This window comes from Bactrocera neohumeralis, chromosome 6 (assembly GCF_024586455.1).
Source record: "Bactrocera neohumeralis isolate Rockhampton chromosome 6, APGP_CSIRO_Bneo_wtdbg2-racon-allhic-juicebox.fasta_v2, whole genome shotgun sequence".
Taxonomy (NCBI): Eukaryota; Metazoa; Arthropoda; class Insecta; order Diptera; family Tephritidae; genus Bactrocera; species Bactrocera neohumeralis.
The window spans coordinates 78,562,467-78,585,243 of NC_065923.1; the positions used below are offsets into that span (position 1 = coordinate 78,562,467).

The 22,777-nt window shown below is 34.8% G+C and overlaps 1 long non-coding RNA gene across 3 annotated transcripts in view; it reads right to left on the reverse strand.

Moving 5' to 3' along the window:
- LOC126763522 (uncharacterized) overlaps positions 1-20,440 on the reverse strand; it is a 331,668-nt gene extending 311,228 nt beyond the window's left edge. For all 3 annotated transcript variants that reach the window (XR_007667626.1, XR_007667624.1, XR_007667625.1), the window contains exon 1: positions 20,370-20,440. This is a non-coding gene — a long non-coding RNA (uncharacterized LOC126763522). The remainder of the gene's footprint in view (positions 1-20,369) is intronic.
- Between the last annotated feature and the right edge of the window lie 2,337 nt (positions 20,441-22,777).

Consider the following 22,777-nt stretch of genomic DNA (forward strand, 5'->3'; position numbering starts at 1 on the left):
GGAGTATATATTACACACACACCGAAAGTGTTGTGAACCTACGAGTGGCTGGCGAAAAGTTTTGTCAAAGTCAGCCGCTACATGCTATGTATACTGAAGTAGGTCCTTACACACACAACAACAAAAGAATATATATCAGTTCCAACGTAAGCTTCAACGAAATAAATTAAAGGCCTAGTCGCCGAAATTGATAGCTGCGCACGAGCATATAAATAATATGAAAAGCAAAATTTAATCATATGTCCTGCACGGCAAGGATATGCAAGCATAATTTAATATGAAAATCAACGCGCATAGAAATTATGAATCAGCGTAATGCAGCAAAGAAATTTATGGAAACAAGCATGCAGGACGAAGTGTGTGTGGTGAAGCGCAAAAATAGCAAGGCAAACCAAAGAATGTTAAGAAACAGCCACGCAGACAATAGCCGTCAGACAATGAGATCTTTGCGTGCGCTTAAAGCACAATATACCAGTCGCCATACGCACAAAGCGTGAGTGCTAACTCGCTGTATCCTTTCATGCAACAACGGCGAACTGCTGCCACAACTGCCTGCACTAAGTTAGCAGCGTTTATAGCGTACACTTGCCACAGCTCAGAGCTAATAAAAAGTGACTTATGCGCCACATAACTGGAAACGGCAACGGCATCTTTCACTTGTTAAGTATCGCCTGCCTGGTAACTTACGGCTGTGAGTGGCGAGTGTGAGTGGCCGCGCCTAAGTGGTTGAGTGCAAAAGTGAGTAAGAGAAGGGCAAAACGAGAAGAAAGGAAAAGAAAGCAACACAAAGCTGAAAAAGTAATAGAAAATTTTAATAATATGCAGCAAACTAAAATAGACAGCCCGAAAGCGGTGTGAGTGGACTGCCGCTCAGCTCTGAGTTGGCCTAATAGAATGTGTAAAGCTGTTAAGCAATATATTGGTAGCTTGGTGTGGCAAGTTGAAGCGGCATAATGCATAAAGTATAAACACATTGCAATCTTGAAAGAATTTAATTGTTGTATATTATCTGCCAAGTGGCTGGTAAAGTAGAGAGGTAATGGATAGCAAGAGTTGATGCGAGGCTTAATGGAAATGCAAGCGCTTTAAGCGCTCAAACTTAAGCGCATATATTAATGAAAATTTTAAAAAATATTTTTTCATTAAAAAGAAAGGCTTAGAACGCATTTCAATACATAAGTAATAGCGTCTGTACGTACTAATAGCAACTGAACTATTATTAAAGCTAACTCCAAACTGGAAGTTTAAAATTTAAGTAGTTTAATTCAGTAGCAACAAAAAAAAAAACAAAAAACCCTACCTTCGCCTACACCAAAGCTATAATATCCTTCAGTGCTGCATTTTTATAGTTTAAACTGGTATGAAAATACATTTTCTTGATTTTGATCGGTCAGTTTATTTGGCAACTATATGCAATAATGATACGATTTGAATAGTATATTTGGAGATTGTATTATCAACTAAAAAGGTTTCCCATATGAGGTCTTGAGTTCGATCTTAACAATTTCTTCGGAGGTTATAGCAATGTTTTGAGTAATACTTCATGCCAAATTACCTGAGGATACCTTGTCAAACTAAAATGTTTGCGATACGAGGACTTGAGTTGTATCGTTCAATTTGCATAAGATCTACATATATGCAATAGTGGTCCGACCTGAACAATTTCTTCGGCCATTGCATAATTTCTTTAAGCAATAAACCATGTCAAATTTCGTGAAGATATTTCGCCAAACAAAAAAGTTTTCCTTACAAGGACTTGATTCCAATCGTTCAGTTTGCATGGCAGCTATGTGCTATAGTTATCCGATCTGAACAATTTTGTTAGATATTATAGTGGTGTTTCAGATAATAATCTGGACTGAGTTTCGCGAAGATGTCTCTTAACGTTAAAAACTTTTCCTTACAAGGACTTAATTCCTACCGTTCACTTTGTATGAAGTCAATATAGCATTATTGATCCGATATTGGCGGTTCACCAAATTAGTAACTTCTTGAATAAAGACGTGTGCACAATTTATGTACTATAACTGACAAAAATGAGTGAATACTTCGCTTATATACAAACACTCAGAAGAAAATGGTTATATCGGCTCAACTCGGTCCACTGATCATTTATGGTATACTATATATGTACATATATTTTATAGGGTCTCCGACATTTCCTTCTAAAGTAGGTATCACAAATATTGTGTTAAACGTAATATACCCAGCACAGGGTATAAATTCCGTCAGCTAAATGTACTATTTATTCAAATTACTTATAAAAAATATTCTATAAGCCTGTTAAGAATTACAATTTTTATAAACAGCGAATGAAATCATTGCATATAACGTGAGTGCATTCACAAATATACAAAATTGCAGCTAAAAAATAACTTTACAAAGCTACGAATATGGTATGTGAAGGCCCTAAAATCGTACTTGTATTAGTGAAATTCAAAATTTAGATCCACTCTGATTCTGAGGATTTCAGGACACTTTTTTTCGTTTGCAATAAAGTGGAATACAATTGAATTAAGCATCGAGTGCTGAGTTATACGATCTGCTTGTTATTCAGACAAGAAATTTTAATGGCAATTCATTTTCTTTCCTAGCTCTTGACATTGGAACATAACCTTCGAGTACAACTGAGCTGAGCAACGAAACATGACTGAGTAAATGTAAACAGATTTTATAGAACTAAAAATATATCTGTGTTTACGCAAATAAAGGAGAAGAAAGAGAGATTAGTATATCTAAATTTTCGGTTAATAGGAGTAAATATTTCTTTTAAGCAACAATTTTCTATAGGTTCATAAACTTGGTGAGAAGAATAATACATAAATAACTTTTGGTCGCAGGAAATATAGGGTTTATACCAAATGCTTTAATCGAAAAGAGTAAGAATTCGCTCTGATTCGCCTAAACCGAAGTCGGGATAAATGAATGCTTTGATTGTAGTTAAAAGCAAAATTCTAAATTTATCAATTTTTAAAGTTATTCAATATCTGACATTGCGAACTTTGCCTGCTGAAAGTTTACCTTACTTTAATTTTTATAAAGTTTTTTGGGATTAAATTCCGAATTATTGTCTTCTGGGAAACTACTAAGCCTAATGTTTCCTATTTTCCATGTAGAAAAGGTAATTTTTCGAGGTGGAAATATATTATATTTGCTTTTCAAGGTTTGTGTTTTAAGCTTGATCTTCTAATTTTAAGATTTTGTTCTACACTAGTTCAAAAAAGTACGTCATATAACAAATTAGGTTTCTGAGTGCTCGAAAGAACAGTGTTGTCAAGTGATTTCGAAATTACGCAATGGTATTGGGGAATACACTGTATCTCTTCAATAAATTGCTGTAAATATTTTGGCAACCATAATCAGCCCAGACTCGTCATTAGCTAATGACTATTGGTTTTTGATATGTCAAAGAATTCTCTCAACGCTTTTTTTAATTTCGGTTTCTCTGTTAAAGGAAAAAATAAATTTCATAAAACCAGCTCCTTAAATAGTAGAATATAAATTTAGCAAAGAGTATAAATTTACCAAAATAGCATAATTTGTTCGACCACTGGTCAGTGATACTTTGCATAAATTGGCAACTCAAATAATATAGATAATCTTTACCCCTTTTCTTTAACTTCTTCGTTGCATGCAGAAATAAAGCATAACGGCAAGCAGTATAGACTACTCATTAAAGCAAATTTCCAGCAGATATTAGACAAGAAGTCGCGTAAGAAATACAAAAACTGCGCTTAACACAAGAAACTATAGAAAAAGCCTCATTACCAACGGCTGGTCCGCCGAGCGGTTAAGGCAAACACTAAATGAAGAGAAAAACTCTGCATCTAATACGTGTGACGATAAGAAAGCGCAGATGTGCGAACAAAAAGACAATCAAGAAAATCTGTGACCAAGTAATCAAGTAGAGGCACGGCATGAGAAGCCAATGTCCTTAACCGACATACCAATATGTATTTGATGTGACACACTAAGCAAAACGATCAAAGACCTAGAAGTTGCAAATACTAACTTTGTGTGTGGCAGGTTTTGTTTGCTTACGAAAGTGAATGTGTGTGCATTTAATCTGCGTCTATGGCGTGATGATGATAATATGCCAAGATGCCGTCGACTTTTGCTGCACAGCTGCTAATTGTAATTAACACCTCATTTGTGTGCGACCAAAGCAACAAAACAGCGCAACCAAAGCGCAAACAAAGTAACGAAACAAACGCGTAAAGTGGAAGAGAACAAGAACTAAGATGGCGTAACAGCAGACAGTTTTAGCCGCAACGAATCAACTAGCAATAAACAATAGGTAAACAAAAGTTGAACTGCGCTATAAAAGTTGCAGAAAAAAAAACAAGAACACAGCAGAAGTAGTAATGTTGAAATGATAGTTGCTTTGCGCACTTTTTTGCACACTTGCCGCGTCATCTGCAATCTGCCACATTCCGCTACAATGGCAGTAGCATTGCCAACAAATTAGCGTTGCTAATTGCAATTATTGAAGGTAGAAGGAAAAAAGGATATATGGCAGGATATGCGTAAAATGTGCGCTAGGTGAACAAAAACCATTGCAAAATTTACTACACAAGCGGTATTTTACGGCGCATTGTAACAGTGTGGCAAATGTCGATTATCACTTCGTTTGTCGACTTAAGGAAAAATAACGAAAATTGAAATTTAACGGAAAAGTCTCATACTAAAGCGTATTTAATGTGGATTTAACAGCAAAGGAATTCGAAAAGTCGTCTAACATGCGTTTAAAATAAGCTAATATGAGAAGTATGAAGTGAGAAAGGTGAAGTCCGCACTACACGCTACCCATCAGGCGGCCATGTAGTGTGTAAGGCCATCCCGCATAGCAGAGCACGCAATAGCAGCAAAAAGCGGACTACATACAATGCGGAATGAATGTCACTATGCTGCCATTATTGACACATCAAAGTCAATCAATAGTGAAAAATTGTGCAAACACATAATTTATGAGCCTGCATGCATGGAAAATGGCAGAAAATAGAAATTGTAGCAAAAGTGCATAAAAGCCAACAAAAGAATGTAGTCAATCCATGGACTAGAGTAGCCCTGTTAGTCTCGTGCTGGTTTTTCCGCTTTGTTCGTCTAACACAGCGTGTGCGTTAACGGCTTGCAGTTTAGCAAGTTAGCACAGGCTACTACTCACAATCGTATAGCTAACAAATATGCGATAGCCTTTAAGGCATGATGTGTAAAAAATCACGAAAATTCATTAGAATGTTAGAAACTGCCGTATGGACAATACAAACGTTAGATTATGGTACAAAACGACGTATTGCCTGCGGTGCTACGTATACTTGGACTCGTGTCCAAAAGTGTCCAGCAACTGCAGAATAAAAAGTGCAGTGAGTCACTTGAGCGAAATATTACATAACAAGAAATGACAACAACTATAAAGCATTGTTTGTTACTAAGTGTATGATATGTGTCCGACAAACTGAGTTTTATTCCGCAATATATCCTACATAAGTCGCGTAAATTGAAAATTCGAAATTAAATGTTATGAAATTTAAGAATTCAGTTAATAAAACACAAAAAATTCATTTTTTCAAAAAAAGGATATATGGCAGGACAAGCTTAATTTCAGTTGTACAAGTTCAATTTCCCATTTTTTCTAATACTAAGACATAGTGTCTTGTTGTTGTCTATCACAAAGCAATATAAGTCATGAAACAATAAAACCAAGCGCATACGAGCACAAAAAATTTACAAATAAACCATTTTGCCAATGTTTAGTTGCGAAATATACTCTTGGCAAAAAAGGATATATGGCAGGACATGCCTGAATTGGCTTACGTCTTCGAACAAGTTTGATAAAAAGCTTACTACTACATAAGCATTTGTCTTTGTATGTTGTACTGGAAAAATTTGTTATTCTTTTTAAGCAAAATTCGATTTTGATAATAAAATGTTTTTATAACAAAAATTCAAATGAATTTTATTTTCAAAGCAGGGTATAAAATAAAGCCATCAAAGCATTTCTCACTTGACGCGCTTCGTGTTATGGTCCACATATGAACATGCAACATCACAATCAACGGTATAAGTCCTTAGGCAACTGACTTAAAATGTCAAAATTGCAATATGCACAGCGAGTAAAAAATGAAGCATAGCAGTCAAACAAGAACTCAAGGCAAAGTCCACTAAAGCTGCAATTACTACAAAGGCTGAATGAACGCCTGCCTATGCATATGTTAACTTAGGTTAAGGTATCCAGCTTTTTATGTGTATAAGACTTTCAAACGCCTACGCCCACTCTCAACTCATTCCAACATACATACATACATATGTACGGAGGCTCAACTGGCGCATTGTGACAGTTACAATTTGGGGCGCCAGTTGACAAATTTCAATGGCAATGGCAGACTTGGCAATTTACAAGCCACTAAGGGCTGAGGTCGCTACGCTATACTCACCACACAGATTTGAGATGAGTTGAGTGTGAGAGGAAGCGCATATATGCTTGAGGGGAGAGTGAGAGAATTGACACAGTTTACAGGAGAGCACAAATCATGACGACTAAACAGCTGAGTGTAGAAATACAGGGAAATTTTATGCGCAAGAAAATATAGAAATGAGAATGTTGTGAATATAGAGAATTATGAGAGAGAGTCATGACTAAGATACCGTGAATTATGGGAGAGATAGAAAACTGAGAAGCAAGAAAAGTGAGAGAACTCTATTATTGATGCTGTGTGAACTCAAACTGACAGAGAAGGCGAAATGGTGTAATGCTCTATGGGAATACTAAACTGAATACTTGTATAGAAGAGGGCATAAGTAAATATTGGTGGAAAAATATAAGATTTTTTACTCAAACTATAGAGATCTTACTTCTAATTCTCAACCAATTTATAGTGAAGCAAAGAACGTAAATTTAAACCGTTTTCTTGATTTGACCGGGTCGAAAAGTCAGTCATTGCAGGCAAAAAATTAGCTCTCAAAAATGGTACAAAAACATGCTCTACTCTCCTTTTCACAAATAATAGAGCGCGTGACTCTTTATAGCAAACGTAGTGTATAAGAGAGTCCCCATAACCATGCTCGTCATTCAATTTTTGTGCATGCTGCATTCTTGCTCATTTGGGTGCCTTAAACCGTGACACTGTAGGCGACAGTAGTACGCTATAACACCTACACAGCACCGAAAGGTTAGACGGCACGTTTTCTGTGAACTTTTTTGCAAGAAAATCTGAGTTTGACCATTTACGCCAAGCAGGTCATCATCATAAGCAAGCAATTTGGCTAGTGTTTTGAGTCATAATAAAATTCTGTTTTCACATTTGCATAACAATGTGTCTCGACTACACATACATACATACATACATACACTCAAGGGGGTCATTGAAATTTAAATTCGATAATCACTTTTGCTTTTGCTGCTTCTGTTTACTGTATTATGTGGAAGTTCAATGATTGTTTGGTTAAAGTGTTTTCGTGGTTAGAGCAAACCACTGTTTAGATTAAAGCTGGAAAAATTCTTGGGTTATGTATTGAGGCTGTTTCGTGTGTACTTTAGTAGATAGTGTTAGTATGACAAGTGTTAGTTATATTAGCTTTATAGATATGCAATAACAAAATTTGGAAAAATGGATATATAGCAGGATGTGCGTAAAGTTTGATGTATCAAAAAAAAAGTTAACAAAAAGTGAAGTATTATTTTAGAGTCGTGTTGTGATTTGCTGTAGAGCACGCAAAGGGAATATTTTTTGATAAATAAGTTGGTAGAATTTTTTTTTTTGAAAATTTATATTTGTATGGCTTCTTTAGTTAAATTTAAATTTTTGCGAAAAAAGGATATTAGGAAGGACATGCTTTACTTTGTTTATTTAAGAAAATTTAAGTGATTGTAGGAAATATTAAAGTGATTTACTCCTAGTGTCTTACCCCAAAGACATGACAGTTTATTAATAGTGCAATATATACGTTAAAACAGATTTAGTCGAGAATTTATTTCACAAAAATTAAGAAAAAATTTTATTTTCAAAAAAGATATTTCAATTAATATTTAAAAGCTTTATAATCAACGTTAAAAAACGAAAAGGGATATAGCTTAATAACGGTTAAAAGCAGCACTAAAGCAAACATCCAAAATTTCAAAAATATGTTCGCACTACAGTTTTGCAAAGAAAATAACATTTTTAACATAAAGGATATATGACAGGACATGCGTAAAATGCATCAAATCTTTAAAAGCATATGCTGAAAAATTAACTACGCCGCTTTTATGTGTTGTGTTATGTCGCAATATGGAAATTTATTATTCCTTTTCAGTGAAAGTGTCTTTTTACAGGTATATGCATGGAATATGAAACTTTTTCATGACACAAAATTTCAGCAATGTACTCGCGCACATTTTTATTACAGCAAGTCGTGAAATTGGCTTAACATGCATACATATGTTGTAGAAGTTGTTGCAAGCAAAATTAAAAAAAAAAAATGGATGAGAGCAGCATGAGTTAACTCACATGCACCTTAAATGCAATAAAGTACTATGTGCATATGAGAGTAGCTGCCGTGCCACTTGCTGTGCTAGTTAAAATTCCTGCCGGATATGTCAGGCCAACCGTGCGCCAACACAAACCAGCTTGTTGACGTTCCTGTTGCGGGATTTTTTTCTTTTTTCCCCATTTTCCTGCTCATTTGTATTTATTTTTTTGCTGCTTTACGCTGTGCTTACTACTATTTGATTATTTGCAACTTTTTGCTTTTCGAGCGTCTACGCCACTTTGCTATGCTGTTAGTCTGCTATTTTGTTGAGCTCGTTACTTTTCTTGCATTTTATTCTTACATTTCGGGTTTGCTGCCGCTCACAGTTTTTTATATGCATACGTACTACATGCTGGCGTAAATATTTTTTTGCTTTTCACGTTTTCGTCCTGTTTGTTTTTATTTCCCTTCCTTGCTTTTTATGGCTTTTCTCGCTACTTCTACTGCCAGTTTACGAGTTGCTTCCGGTCGTCCTAGTTACGAAAATCCGCAAATACGTTTCAACTGTGTGTTAAAGTAGATGCGGCTGTGCATAGGTGTGTGTGTATGTGTTAGTCATACATGAACCTTTGCATTGATGTAAGCCATGCGGCTGCTTTCTGTGTAAATATACTTTTCGTGGCCAGCGAATTCCACCAAAGCTGCCGGTAAAAGGTATACTCAGTTTATATGTACATATGTCTATGTAATTATGTGTGCATAAGTGGCGACGTTTCTTTGTGTGCGTTTATTATTACTATTTTTCCTGGATAATAAGCGCTCACGAGCGGCTAGTTGCCCACATATGCCCTGCCACAGCGGCTCTTGCTTTGTCGTTTGTATATAAAGGTTAAAAATAATCTTTTTTGCTGAAAATAAATTGCTCAGCTAACTAAGTGCGTCTGAAGGAAATCTTAAAAGAAAACTAGAATTGGTTGTGCTGCGAATTGAGTGCGAGGTCCATTTCTGTTCGTGCATATGTTTAATATTTAGGAATATAAATTCTCAAAGTAGAGATAAGGAGCCCACAAAATTCACGATTACTTTTCCAATATACGTATATTATTCTTATATAAATTAGAATTTGAATATTAGTCGATGCGGGAAACTTTAAGTATATCTATACTAAAGATAATTTAGAGTTTCCAGCAAGACCCTTTCAAGGTTAGAAGCAAACACCTTCTGAAATTTTTACTCAGTTTTGAAAACATCAACACGACCTAGATTGTTCAGCACTATGTTTTGAACACAATTTCTTAAGAACTTAAAAAATCGTTGTAGAAATCGGCAAGTGTATAGCTAGTCACTAAAAACAACCTTCTAAAAATCCCTTAGCTTCCTCTTGCCACATAATTTATCATAAATAGGTTATTTAGCCACTCAAATAGGTTTGAATTCTTCACATATTACATACAATAGTGTTTAAAAAATATGAAATACTATATAAGTATATTTTGACACTTCTCAAAAGATATTTCCAGATAAATTCGATACATTACTGGATATGGGGACCTTCCTGTAGTAATTTTATACAAATGGTAGCCGAATTCGATTATACCATTTCATTTGATTTATACCAGTTGTTTGTTCGATTCACGGCTTCAAGTTGGAAATTTTCCTGTGGTATTATTATATCCTAATTCGATTATACCAGTTCATTTGCTTTATACCAGTTGTTTGTTCGATTCACGGCTTTAAGTTGAACCATAAGCTTGAAAAACAACCACAGAATTTAATATCTTACAAGTATTTCTTGTCTGAGATACTATCTCAAGTGTTGAAGGTGTATTTTGATATACAAGTACTTTTACATAACATAGGTTTCGGATTAGGATATGTATAAAACAGTCCTCTGGGTCAACAATTATAAATGATAATTAAATATCCAATTGCAATGACTGTTAGGACTTGGGATGTCTAATGGCTGCAATAACAAAGAACTTGGCAAAAAGGAGATGAAATGGGTTAAGTATTATGAATACGACATAAGCCATCAAAAGTTTCAACTTCCAGCTATTATAGAAATAATAAAAAACAGCTACCGCTTTTCATACTAAACTTCAAATATTTTCTATAAATTTCTTAAAATACGGATATCGTATATCTGTCCGAACCTTGCTGAACAGGCGAACTCAGCTAGATGGTTAAAGAAAATGAGACAGCATTTGCACGCCTTACACATCAGAACACTAAGTCAAGGCATAGTGCTGGTCAGAATTTTTGACATGCAGAAATATTTGAAGCGATTTAGGTATCTACACCAGTCGTATACAGAAGGAGAAGGCTACTCTTAGTGGTTCAAAAAACTTACGCTGAAAGCGCGGTACGAATAAGGTCTGACAATCAGAATTTATTAAAAAAATAATATAACGAATTACGATATTTTAAGCAAATAATAAACGAACTTTGAGTTTGCTGAAAATAATATGCTTACTATGTGTTGTGGCAAATAATAAGAAGAGAGGACTCGAACTTCGAACTCCATTGAACTTCAAAGCGCGTACAGCAGACTGTCCCCAACCAGAATTAGTTTGGAGAGTTCTAGCTGTAGCAAATGTAGACACAAAGCAGGAGAGTCACGCAAAAATATATGACAAATATTTGCGCCTGTAATTTGGTGTCAAGTTCAAAGCTTTAAATTTTTGCTGACGCCGCACTTAAATTTAATGTTGCGAAAATATTTTCCATTGCCTAAGCAAAAAAAAATATTTTTCTTGCGAAGAAAATTGACAGCAGGGCGCTACAAACAAGCATTTGTATATATATACATATAGAAAATATAAAAGCCTTTATGAGGCTGAGTGTGCGCCGCTTTTTTCATTCGCCAAGTAATAAAATTAAATATGAAACAATTTGCAGCAAATGTGAGTATTCGCGTTGTGAAAGAAGGACGAAAAAAGTTCGAAAAAAATTGAAATAGTGGGTGTAGGATGAGTAGCAATGAAAACGAATACGGCGAAGCTGACAGCTTAACCTCATAGACGATGGCGAGAGAAACTCTTATAAACATGTATGCAAACATCAGAAAATATGTATATAGCTATGTATGTAAGTGTTTGAGTATATATGTACTGTATATTGAATATATTGTCACCTAAAATGCAAAATAACGTAACATCACTTTTCATAAGTTTACAGGCGATGGAAAAACGATATAATAGAAACTATTAATATTAAAACAAAATTTGAGTTTTGGTTATAAAGTGGTTATATATTGGTTATATATTAGTTACATATTGGTTATCATACATACATTCGTATTGGAAAAAAATGAAAGTTTTAGTTATAAACTGGTTATCTATTGGTTACATATTAGTTATAACCAATATATACATATCTAATATATGTATATATCATACCCTCATATTGAAACAAAATTAAAGTTTTCGTTATAAAATGGTTATATATTGGTTATTATATCTGAAAACGATTTTCAAGTTTTTTTCTTGATAGTACGTTGTTTTGCATTTTAGGTGACGATATGTTCATTAGGGTGTGTCAAAAGAGAGGAATATATTTTTTCGCTTGGTACTCTCAAAAATATGTAAGAACCTATTTTTCAGCGTACACTAATATTCATATATAGTCCTGTTGTCCTGTTGACTCATAAAATTGCGCACATGCACCAATGTGTGCCCATTTGACGTTGCTGTTGGAGCATTAAAGATATAACAAGCAAGTTAAAAGTCGCTACCAGTGCTTGTTTCAAGATTTTTTTCACTTTTTCGTTGTATTTGCAGGCATTATCGGCACCAACACCCGCAGCTGCGCCAGTTGTTTGTTGCCAAATTTGTTGTTGTTAAAGGGCAACAGTTTTTTTTTTTTTTGCTGAAGTAATAAAAAATCATACGCACACACATGCCCGAGCACGCCCAACAAATTTTCGAAGTGAAAATATGCGCTTAACTTTAATAACCGCGCATTTATGCATACACTTGCCACAACGCAGTACACGCACATACAAATACACGTAAGTACATTGTGTATGTGGCGCAATGTGCCGACACCTTCAAGGCCAACACCAAGCCAACAACATCTCAACCACAAGCTGTAGCGGCGAAGCTGTCGCTACCTGCGCTTTTGGCACCCACAAGCGGCTGGCAGGCAGGTGGCAGTGAGGCAGCCATCAGCGGCGGCAACGTGATTTCATTTGCGACACATTTCATGCAAAGCACACACACGCCATTTACATATGCGCAAATGTAGCGCCGCTGCTATTTTTGTGCTGCGTTGCCAGCACTCTTACTACTAATAGATTTCTAGGTGTATTCCGAGCCAGCGCTGATCCCGCCGCGCTACAAGTGAAATACTTTGCCATTAAATTTAATGTGCGCGCATTAAGAATTCTGCAAAAAGTTTCCGCCGCACAAACTGCTAAAAAGCAAAAGCTTTAACTTGCTGGAATTTTAAATTTGCCTAAAAATAGCAGGCCATGTCATGCGCTGCTCTCCTTGCCACACTTTAAACTTTTTTCGACACACACACTTTTTTCTAACAACCACTCGGCGCAACTTTATCGCTTGCCGCACATTCGCTCGGCTGCCCATCTTAATAATGTTTACACTGGCGCTGCTTGAGCGTTTGCCGCGCCGAGCGCTATACTTTTGTCCGCATAACTCTGTCCTACTTGCACCGCCTTCAGCTGTCCCACAATGCCTTATCGTATAGTTCCACAATTGGTATTTACATTGTTAGCGCTCACCCTCTTTTGGCCGGCCGTCCAAAAGTCCATATTCATTTATTACAAAGTTTAATGCACTTTTTTCTTAAGTTTTGCGGGTAAAAAGTTTTCCGGCCACCTTTTAGCGGCCATCAAGTATATTTGCGGCGAAAATTTTTTCCAAGATATAAATGATGTTATGCTATTTTGTTATTCTATTTGGAGTGGAAAACCCAAATAATATAAAAACACTAAAGTGAATAGTGCATTTAAAGGTCAGGGTTGCATTGGCTAAGAAATCCTGATGATATAATACACTTTCTGGCGTGAAGTCTATGGACATAAGTGAAGAACTTAAGTTAACTTCGTTGCTTTTGTAATGGCAAAAAACAAGTACAGAGGGACCTTCAAAATGTTAAAGCTTGGCGAGTTACTAATAAAGCTTGAAGCTTTCTCCAGGGAGAAACTCAAAGAACTCGGTGAAATAATGCTTTCTGTATCAGCTTTCGATCCGGCAAACCTTCGAAGGTAGCGAATTGAGTAACGAATACTATTGCCTCAAAAAAAAGTAGTCAGCAAACTATTACATATAATAAATTCAAGTAGAGAACACCTGTAGATTATTAGTTCGTAACTAGTTATAAATAAACTCTATATGCAGTATGAACACAAAAAACTCATATTCTTACGTGATCTATCTCTGAAGCAATCATCATCATCGAGAGTGGCGAACAAGGAACTAAGTAGTCGTCAAATTGCATATGGTTTCAAAGAGAGAGCACCTTTAGTTTATTAGTCCGAAGGTAGTCATAAGGAAGCCAAACTTTGCCTTCACTATCTCAATTAGAAAACCTTACCCATAGAACACTCATTTTACTACCCACATCTTTTTCTCACATCACAGAGAGGATCGAATCGAACACTGAACTGGTATAAATATTAAGCAGCGGTAAAATAGTTATAATAGTCCGCAGATAGTTATAAGCAAGCCAAACCTTAACAGGACTATCTCCAGCAAGAAGAAGACTAGCTTAGTGCACTCATTCTTTCTATCATATCTATAATCAAATCATTATGAGTAGCGAATCGAACACAGAATTGGTATAAAGACGCAGTACTCAGTGGATGTCTAATATTGGCTTGGATGACCGAAAAATGCTGTTGTTAAAAATAGCTGAATGTCTGAAGATAGCAGGGAGCCACTTTAGACATTTTCCACATGAATTTTTCGTTATGGGAAAACTCCACAAAATCTGAGTGCGTTTTTAACTGAACACGATATCAATACAGTAAGGACATTCTGAAATATCAAACTGAGGAGAGCATATTCTGTATAAAAGAACCTAAACCTTTTCTTTCCAAACCAATTAGCTAGCTCTTAAATGTCTACCTACAATCTACATCACTGTTACTTTTCTCATATTTGCACAAATTGCCAAGAAGTTTGCCTTAAATTTCGTTAAACAAATTGACAACATAAAATTTCATCTGATATCATTTGCATGCAATTTACTAATAATAGCTATGCAAATAGTGTGGAGCGCGTAGTTCATTCAACCCAGTTCACAGGAATCAAGATAGGGAGCTGTGATAAAAACAATAGCAGAAAGTGTAGGACAAAATGAAGTGGAAGCAAAAATAAAAAGAATTATGGAATTTCTTTCCACAAAATATCAACATATACAAACACACGAAATGTATGAAAGTTCAAAATATTTATACAGTCAATTTAAAATCTATTGCAGTTGTTGTTATTCTAAAGAAAAGTACTTGATATGCTGAATAAAACTGCTCAATATAAAAAAATTGCAGAAATTAAAAAGGGCTTTTAGTGAAAGCATTGGCTTTAAAAGCGATAAAAGCGAAGTCAAGTAGAAATCTACTAAAATATAATAACTTTTGTGTTGATTTAAATATTTTATTTCCATATTTATTTGGTTTTAAATTTCCAAATTGTTTTTCAAGTGAAATTAGCTGTGGAACTTTTTACTAATTGCTTATGAATTGAAATTGACCGCTCGACCGCTTTAAATTGCTCACATATTCATATATCATCAGTTACATATTCAGATAAGATTGCATATGTATATGAGAAGTTTATTTCGTTTTAATGCCAGCATTCTCGTATCTGATGACAGCTGAGTTTGCGAATATGTTTAAAACTACTTTCACTACCAAATAAGGATAAACTTATGATTCATAAATAATATGTGGAACTAGGGTAAGCATAAGCTTACAAATGCGCAGACATATTTAGGTGGAGAAACCCGGTCGGAAAGCTTTTGGTTGAAAATGTTATATGTATATAAATTAGTGCGCTAAGTGAAGCTTTCATATGTCTACGAAAGCTTTTGTAGGTTAAGACCAATAAATATTTTGTACAAACATAAATTCACTCTCTTCACATTTTCTCTACTCGATAAGCTAAGAGAAGCTTTCATAAACCTTTGAAAACTTTTGTGGGTTAAAAACATAAATTTTGAAAGCTTTCGTGGGTTAAAAATAATAAATATTTAATAAATTCGTTCCCTTTACATATTTACGCCCTCATAATTTATGTGAAGCTTTCATAAAACTTCAAAAACTTTTGTGGATTAAAAACAATAAACATTTTATATGAACATAAATTCACTCTCTTAGCATGCTTCATAAGCTTAGTGAAGCTTTCATAAACCTACGAGACCTTTTGTGGATTAACTATAATAAAAAGGTTACAAAAATATAAATTTGCTCTACTCATATTTTCAATGCTTCTTAAGCTAAATAAAGCTTTCATAAGCGTACGAAAGCTTTTGTGGGTTAAAAATAATAAATGTCTTTTTTTTTTTAATTACAAGTAAAAAAAAAATAAATTCGTTCTCTTCGCCTTCTCACTGCTTCATAATCTAAGTGAAGCTTTCACTCATATTTGACTTCTTTATAAACTAAGTAAAGCCTTTTTAAACTTTAAAATATATCTAAATTTTGTGGATATTCTTGGGCCTCTCGCTTAAGGGGTTCTTTAGAGGCTTCAAAAAATCGATATTTTTGAGGATTTTTTTGGGAGGGAAATAAATAAGTGATTAAAGCAAAATTTCTAGGGTTTATAGTTATATATTTAAACATCATTTGCAAATTTTGTGGATACGAAATCTTTTATATTCTGCCTTTGGGAATCATTTGCCCGATGCATCTCGCATGTGCATTTTTCGGACGGCGGGCAGGATACAGGTCGCAATTTCTATCGGAAACAAAATTCAAAAAGATTCATATTTTTTAATAATTTATCTTCTAGTTAAACTAAAATAATTCCGAAAAAAGGTTTGAAATTTTAGAAAATTTTTAAAAATTGAAAAAAAGTGGTTTTTGACCAAAAAAATTTACTTTATGTTGTTTAGAAATATGTTCAAACTTGACTTTTCTTAGTTTTTTTAGTTTAAATAGAAGATAATTTAATGCCAAAGATAATACATTTTTCCCCAATTCCATACGACGTTTAGTTTTTTTTTCTATCCTGCCCGCCAATTAAGAAAATCGTAAACTATGAAAAACCGAGAAATCGAGCGTCAAAGTTTTCGCTTTCTGCCCAATCGCTCATATATCTGCTAGACGCTCGGTCACTATTTTTCTTCTAGCTCCGAAAATATTTCAAATTCCCATCTAAACTTTAAAAGTAGTATATCTACCAGCAATATGGTCATACCCTAACGTCTGAGGTTAAGCATATGCATCAGATAACCCACAACAAACAGTAGCACATACCATATATCACTTTAACAAATGCAAACTGCATGACTCAGTAGTAGTATTATGTATACTTTTTTGCATTTCATTCTAATTTTGTGTACACTCTTGTCACATCTAAGATTTTAAACCAAATAAGAAAAGGGATTAAAACATAAAACAGAATGTTAAATTATGAGATAATAAATTTCGGAAATTCTACTTTCACTGCAACCGCATGTCGGAGGTGTAACGCTGGGATAAAGGTTTGTATGCGGGAGGCAAAAGAGAGATGATAAATTCTAGTTTGCAAATAGTTATGTGGACAGACTTAGGTACAAGTATATATAATGGCATATAAATTTATGTGTGGATATAAGTGTGCAATATTTCTACACCTGTACAAGTACATATATATGTATATGTCATATCTCTGCTTCAAGTATCTTATACTTTTTGGTATAAATTCAAGTGCAAGCGTGTGTGTCCTTATTTGTGCATAGATTAGTTTGTTGTCAAGCGCAATTATTCAACACGAACTTGAAAATTATGGTACACATATTAAACTTGCGATTAGCACCCACAGGCATTAAGTCTCAAACAAATTTGTATCAAATTTGTGTATGTGTATGTAGCTATAAGACACTGTAGTCAAATGCAAATTTGTAGTCTCAATTTGTGGATATATCTGTGTTATGGAAAAAAAGCTTTGAGAAAAATCGCAAAAAATTAAAGTGAATATAAATGAAAACGAATTTTGGCAGGGATTAAGTATATTGGCCAGTTTCAGGCGATTTTTTCAAGCAAAATAAAGCAGCTTGGTGAAAACGAAGAATTGAACGTTGAAAATAGTTCTCACTGACCAATTACTATACGAGTGTTGGCAGAGGAGGCAGTAGACCAGCAACGCCATATAGCGATATTTGTTGAAGCTGTAAGGAATAGACTACAGAGCATCTTCTCTGCTAAGATCAGACACTTTACAGGAAAATGATTACAACTATCTATGCAGATTATCTTGACATCTTGAAGGTTGCACAGATAGAAGTTTTCGATAAACTTCATCAGAAGCAAGAGGTAGTTCAGATTTGAGGCAATGGAGTGGTATTTTTTTCAGGCTGAAATGGTTATATTTTCTTCAAAATATAATTTGAAGAGAAATGCTTTGTTTCTTTTCGAAGTCACCCAAAGTCTCTTCTTTTTCTCTCATAAAAATTTCTTCACACATGCGTTCTCCAATAAACATATTTAACTTGCGACTGTTATATTGCAACATTTGACTTTGTCACCAAGGATAATATGTAGCTTAAATTTGAATTTGTTTATGAAGGCATTTATCAAGATATCTATCTACCTAAAAGTATTTATATGTATGTATATATGCGCATGGAAATGTGAATGTGTATGGGTATGCAAATTGCAATAAAAAAATGCTAAATGTACGCAAACAACCGCAAAATTGCGCTAAATCCAATTGCGTGACTTAAATGTACATAAATAAATATGAATATGTGTATACATATACATACATACAATATGATACATTTATTAATTTTTTTAGGTAGTCGTTCATTTACTTTTGAGGGGTATACAAAGAAATAAATAATATTTTGCATAAGAGACAACCATTAAATGCATATTTAAATGGAAACGGAAATGATGCATGGTAGACACATAAAATCGTCAACGACTGTATATGTGTAGACATATTAGGGTGAGCCAAAAAAAAGAACAATATTATTTGTAAAAGTTTTATTGAATATGTATACAGAGAAAAATATATCCCTGCAAGGTGGCAGTTTTAGCTGATCTTAATAAATATAAATATAATTTTTGAACTGTTTAGAAATCAACTTTTTGCATTGCGGTTCCGCAGGAACCTTAAATTGATTAAAAGATTACCTTCAGGGGAATTTCTGTGGAATATAAAATATCCCATAAAATTTCCCTCAAGGGAATTTTTGCTATTTTATCAAAAATATTATTTAAAAGCCTTAAAAAATTATACTTAATATTTTCTTCAAAGAATATAAAATTTCCCTGAGGGATTTTTTTTTGTAATTAAAAAAATATATATTAATTAAGAACTTTAAAAAATTCTACTTAATCTTTTACTCCTATAGCTGATTTTAATGGAAATGTTAGAAGCTTTTAGCAAATGATACAGTTTTGGATTAGTTTTGGACTAGTTTTAATCTAGTTTCACAACAAAAAAATTTATTAAAAAATGCTGGTAATGTATTAAACCAGGCTAAGCTCCAGTACATTAAACCTTAACTGGTTCTGAGTGGGTTAAAAACCAGTTTCAAATGGACCAGCCTGGAACTAGTTTCGCGTACTTTATTTGTATATATTTAAAATTTTTTCTTTGATTTTTGGAACATCGTTTTGAATACATATTTTTATTATTATATTTTATTTAGTAAAAAGTTATAGTTTTCACAATCACTTAAATTTCCTACTGGAGCTCTACTGTCACCAGCAGACGCCTGCTTATAAATTTTAAAGCAACAAGCGTAGAAAAACCTTAACCATCGTTGCATTTAAATGCGCATGCAGAAGTACATACATACATATTTAAAGACAAGTATTACAAATGTAAAACAAATATCTATGCACGCATACAACAACAAAACCGCATAGATGAACGCCCTAACGACCTGTTGCCCCACTCACTGACACACACACATACAGATGCGCATAAATTAAAATTATTTTACTTATGCGCATAACAGTTATAGCGGTGCGTGCACTCACACACACATGCATAAATGCCTTTTTTTGCATTCGTATGTGTGTGTGTGATGTATTAAAGGTGCCATGCAGCAGCTTGCCTAGTTACATATGTAGTTAGCTTGTAAACTTGTGCTAAACGCTCGCAAGCTTTTTGTAGGTGGTGGCCACATTCATTATTGTTATTATTTTTTGCTTTTTTTTCTTTTTGTGTGTTTTTTTTTTTTGTTTGTGTACGCTTTAGAAATTTTCTCAGCAGCTAGCGCATGTACCTTCGCCGACAGCCACGCGTTTGTATATTTATATGTATGTACTTCTCTGTATATTTGTATATCCATTTAAATTGTATTGCATATGCTACACTCATAATTCTCAGCTGCGCTCTCTTTTTTCACGCTCTTCCGCTTTCTGCTGCTGCAATCACTCTTAGCTGCAGCCGCGCTCCCCCGCCCAAGCACGTTATTGCCGGCGCGCTGTTATAAATATTCGTAACTGTGGCAAAATAAATTTTACTTTTAAAATTTATACGCTTCCCTCTATATATATACACACACACACACCCATGCACGCACTTACACTTGCACACTTGTACTGAAAAAGCCGGCACACCGGCATTTGCATTGCCAGCAAAAAAGTTGGCTTGCAATTCAAATTGTAACATAAAGTACTTACAACGGTAAGTCACTGCCAGGCAGCTGCCACAATCACACGCGCGTACAACAAGCGCGCACACCCACTCACCCACACATATACATAAACGTCTGTGTATAAATAAAAACTCACTTACCTGTAGTTATATTCATTACGGCCAACACATGTAACTGCCAACCGGAAAAGCATTAAATATCTGAGCTGCTCGCTGCTGTGAAATAGAAAAAAAGCAAAGGATTTACTCAGCAGCCGGCATATTTGTGTGTGTGTGTGTGTGTGTGTCATAATATTTATATGCATATAAAATATATTGAAATTACCCATATTAATATTTTATGCGCGCAGTTGTAAGCGCTGACCTACATATTTTCGCTGCATTCAATTCCAATCACTTTAAATTGATAGATTGCGCGCGCTGTGTGCGATAGAATACGGAAGTAAACGTACTTATATACATATCTACACTCTATAAATATGTACGCATTGCATTTTCAGTTGCACAAATTTATGGCAGCTTTTATTATGTCGCATAAGTTATATATATTACGATTTTAGTGGCATATCAAATTCATGAAGCTACAGGATATTTGCATGAAATTACGGTAAAATTGGTAGCACGATATTTTTTGTTGCTTTCGATACAAAATAATGCTAAAAATATTTTAAATTTTGTGCTTTAAATGCAATTTATGCTTAAAGTATAGAAATAATAGGCGTAAAGTTTGCTCTATGGACAAATTTTGAGTTGTGTATCACAACTAAAAAATAAACGCATAGGTATGGGAGATCATCCCACCCATTATAGGTAGTTTAAATTAACTATTTTCGCCACTTAACTGCAAAAGACCATTCAATTTAGGTTAAAATTCGAGCTGGTCGTTTAAACATACCAATTATAGCAGTAGAAATGAACTCAATTTTCATTTAGTAAATTGTCATTTTGGTAAATGGTGATGATTTGACGCTTAAACCACTTGACTACAACACAAAAATCCTTATTTTTTCCTAGGAAATTTTTATTTTTTCCTTAGGAACCCTATTTTTTCCTAATCGATACACTTTCATTACACATACCACTTACAGAGGATCCATGTTTACCTAGACTAGAAATTAATGAAGAATGAGGAAGTCATATTGGTCAAAACTCTCAGTCGATACCAGTCTATGCTTTCGTAAAGACACCAACAAAGTGATTGGAAAAATTGTCCCTGGTAAGGGATGATATATGCTGTCTAACCTTTGCACTCAAACCCTTTCTTTGGCTGTTAATAAAAGAATAGCAACAACGATAACAATTAATTTAAATATAGCACCCGTAGCCATTGCCAATAGATGTATAGCTGCGTGCTGAGTTCTAACTTTGAGGGTCTTCAACTGCATTCTAGAAAACTTGAATGTCTGAATACCGACGAGGGGGATGTGGATGGAGAGAAGTCGTTGATGAAGAAGCGCGGTAAGTTTTTCACCGATGGTTCGAAGCTGAGATGGAAGATTGGAAGGGGAGTTTTCTGTACGGAGCTCTCCGCCAATCTCAACTTTTGGCTACCGGACCACTGTAGTGTTTTTCAGGTAGAAGTAGTTGGTATAAAGGAGGCGGTTGACGAAGTGCAGCCTCTTTCAGAGAGTTGAGTATTTACTTCGTCAGCAGAGGGAGAATACTAGCGCGGAGTGTTCTACTTCATCGTTAAACTCGTTTACGGAATCGCTGTAAACTGCAAAGCCAATGAGATAGCTTACGTGGGCTAGCTCTCTGGTCCTCCTCACTTACGAATGGAACTGAGTTGGATTTCCATTGATGTTTTGGGTTCTAGCACTGAACCCAGACACCTGGCGTACGCTTAACAAGCGATCTACCCTCAACAAAGTTCATCTTGCTGCAATAGCAGGAGTTCTTACTGGACACTGTCTTATAGGCAATCAAGCAGTAAGGCTAAAATACGGACGCACGTTGTCAAATTTGTATGGATGAGAGTGAGGTGCAAACATCCCTGCATTATTTTCTCCATTTTCAAGTTCTTGCAAGACTGAAGATGAAACATCACGGCTGTCTTATCTTCCGCGAACCAAGAAACATAGTCGAAATGCACATTAGCCCTCTCCATAAATTTGTGATAGGCTCAAAGCGCTTTTTCTATTTGTAAGAGTGTTTCTATACAGTATATAGGTGCTTTTTAGGTATCAGAATGGACCGGCGTTCTGAGCTATTGGATAAGGTATAGTAGTCCCATAAAGGCGGTTTCGACAAATTAGCGGTTCAAATTTTCAAATCGGTATCACAAACACTGAGGGACTATGTATGTACATATGTATGTACAGAGGCACAGGCATGGATAAAACGATCCCAGTGGAGATATAGTTAAATCGATTCCGACCTTCATACTGATCATTTGTATATAAGTATACGCATGCTATAGTATCCGCTATTTCCTTCTGACTGTTACAAATTTCGTGCTGAAATTAAAATACTTTGCTTAGGTTATCAAAATAAATCACGAAAAGCTCTACACTTACTGGCAAAACTACTTCAAAATTATTCTTGTTACA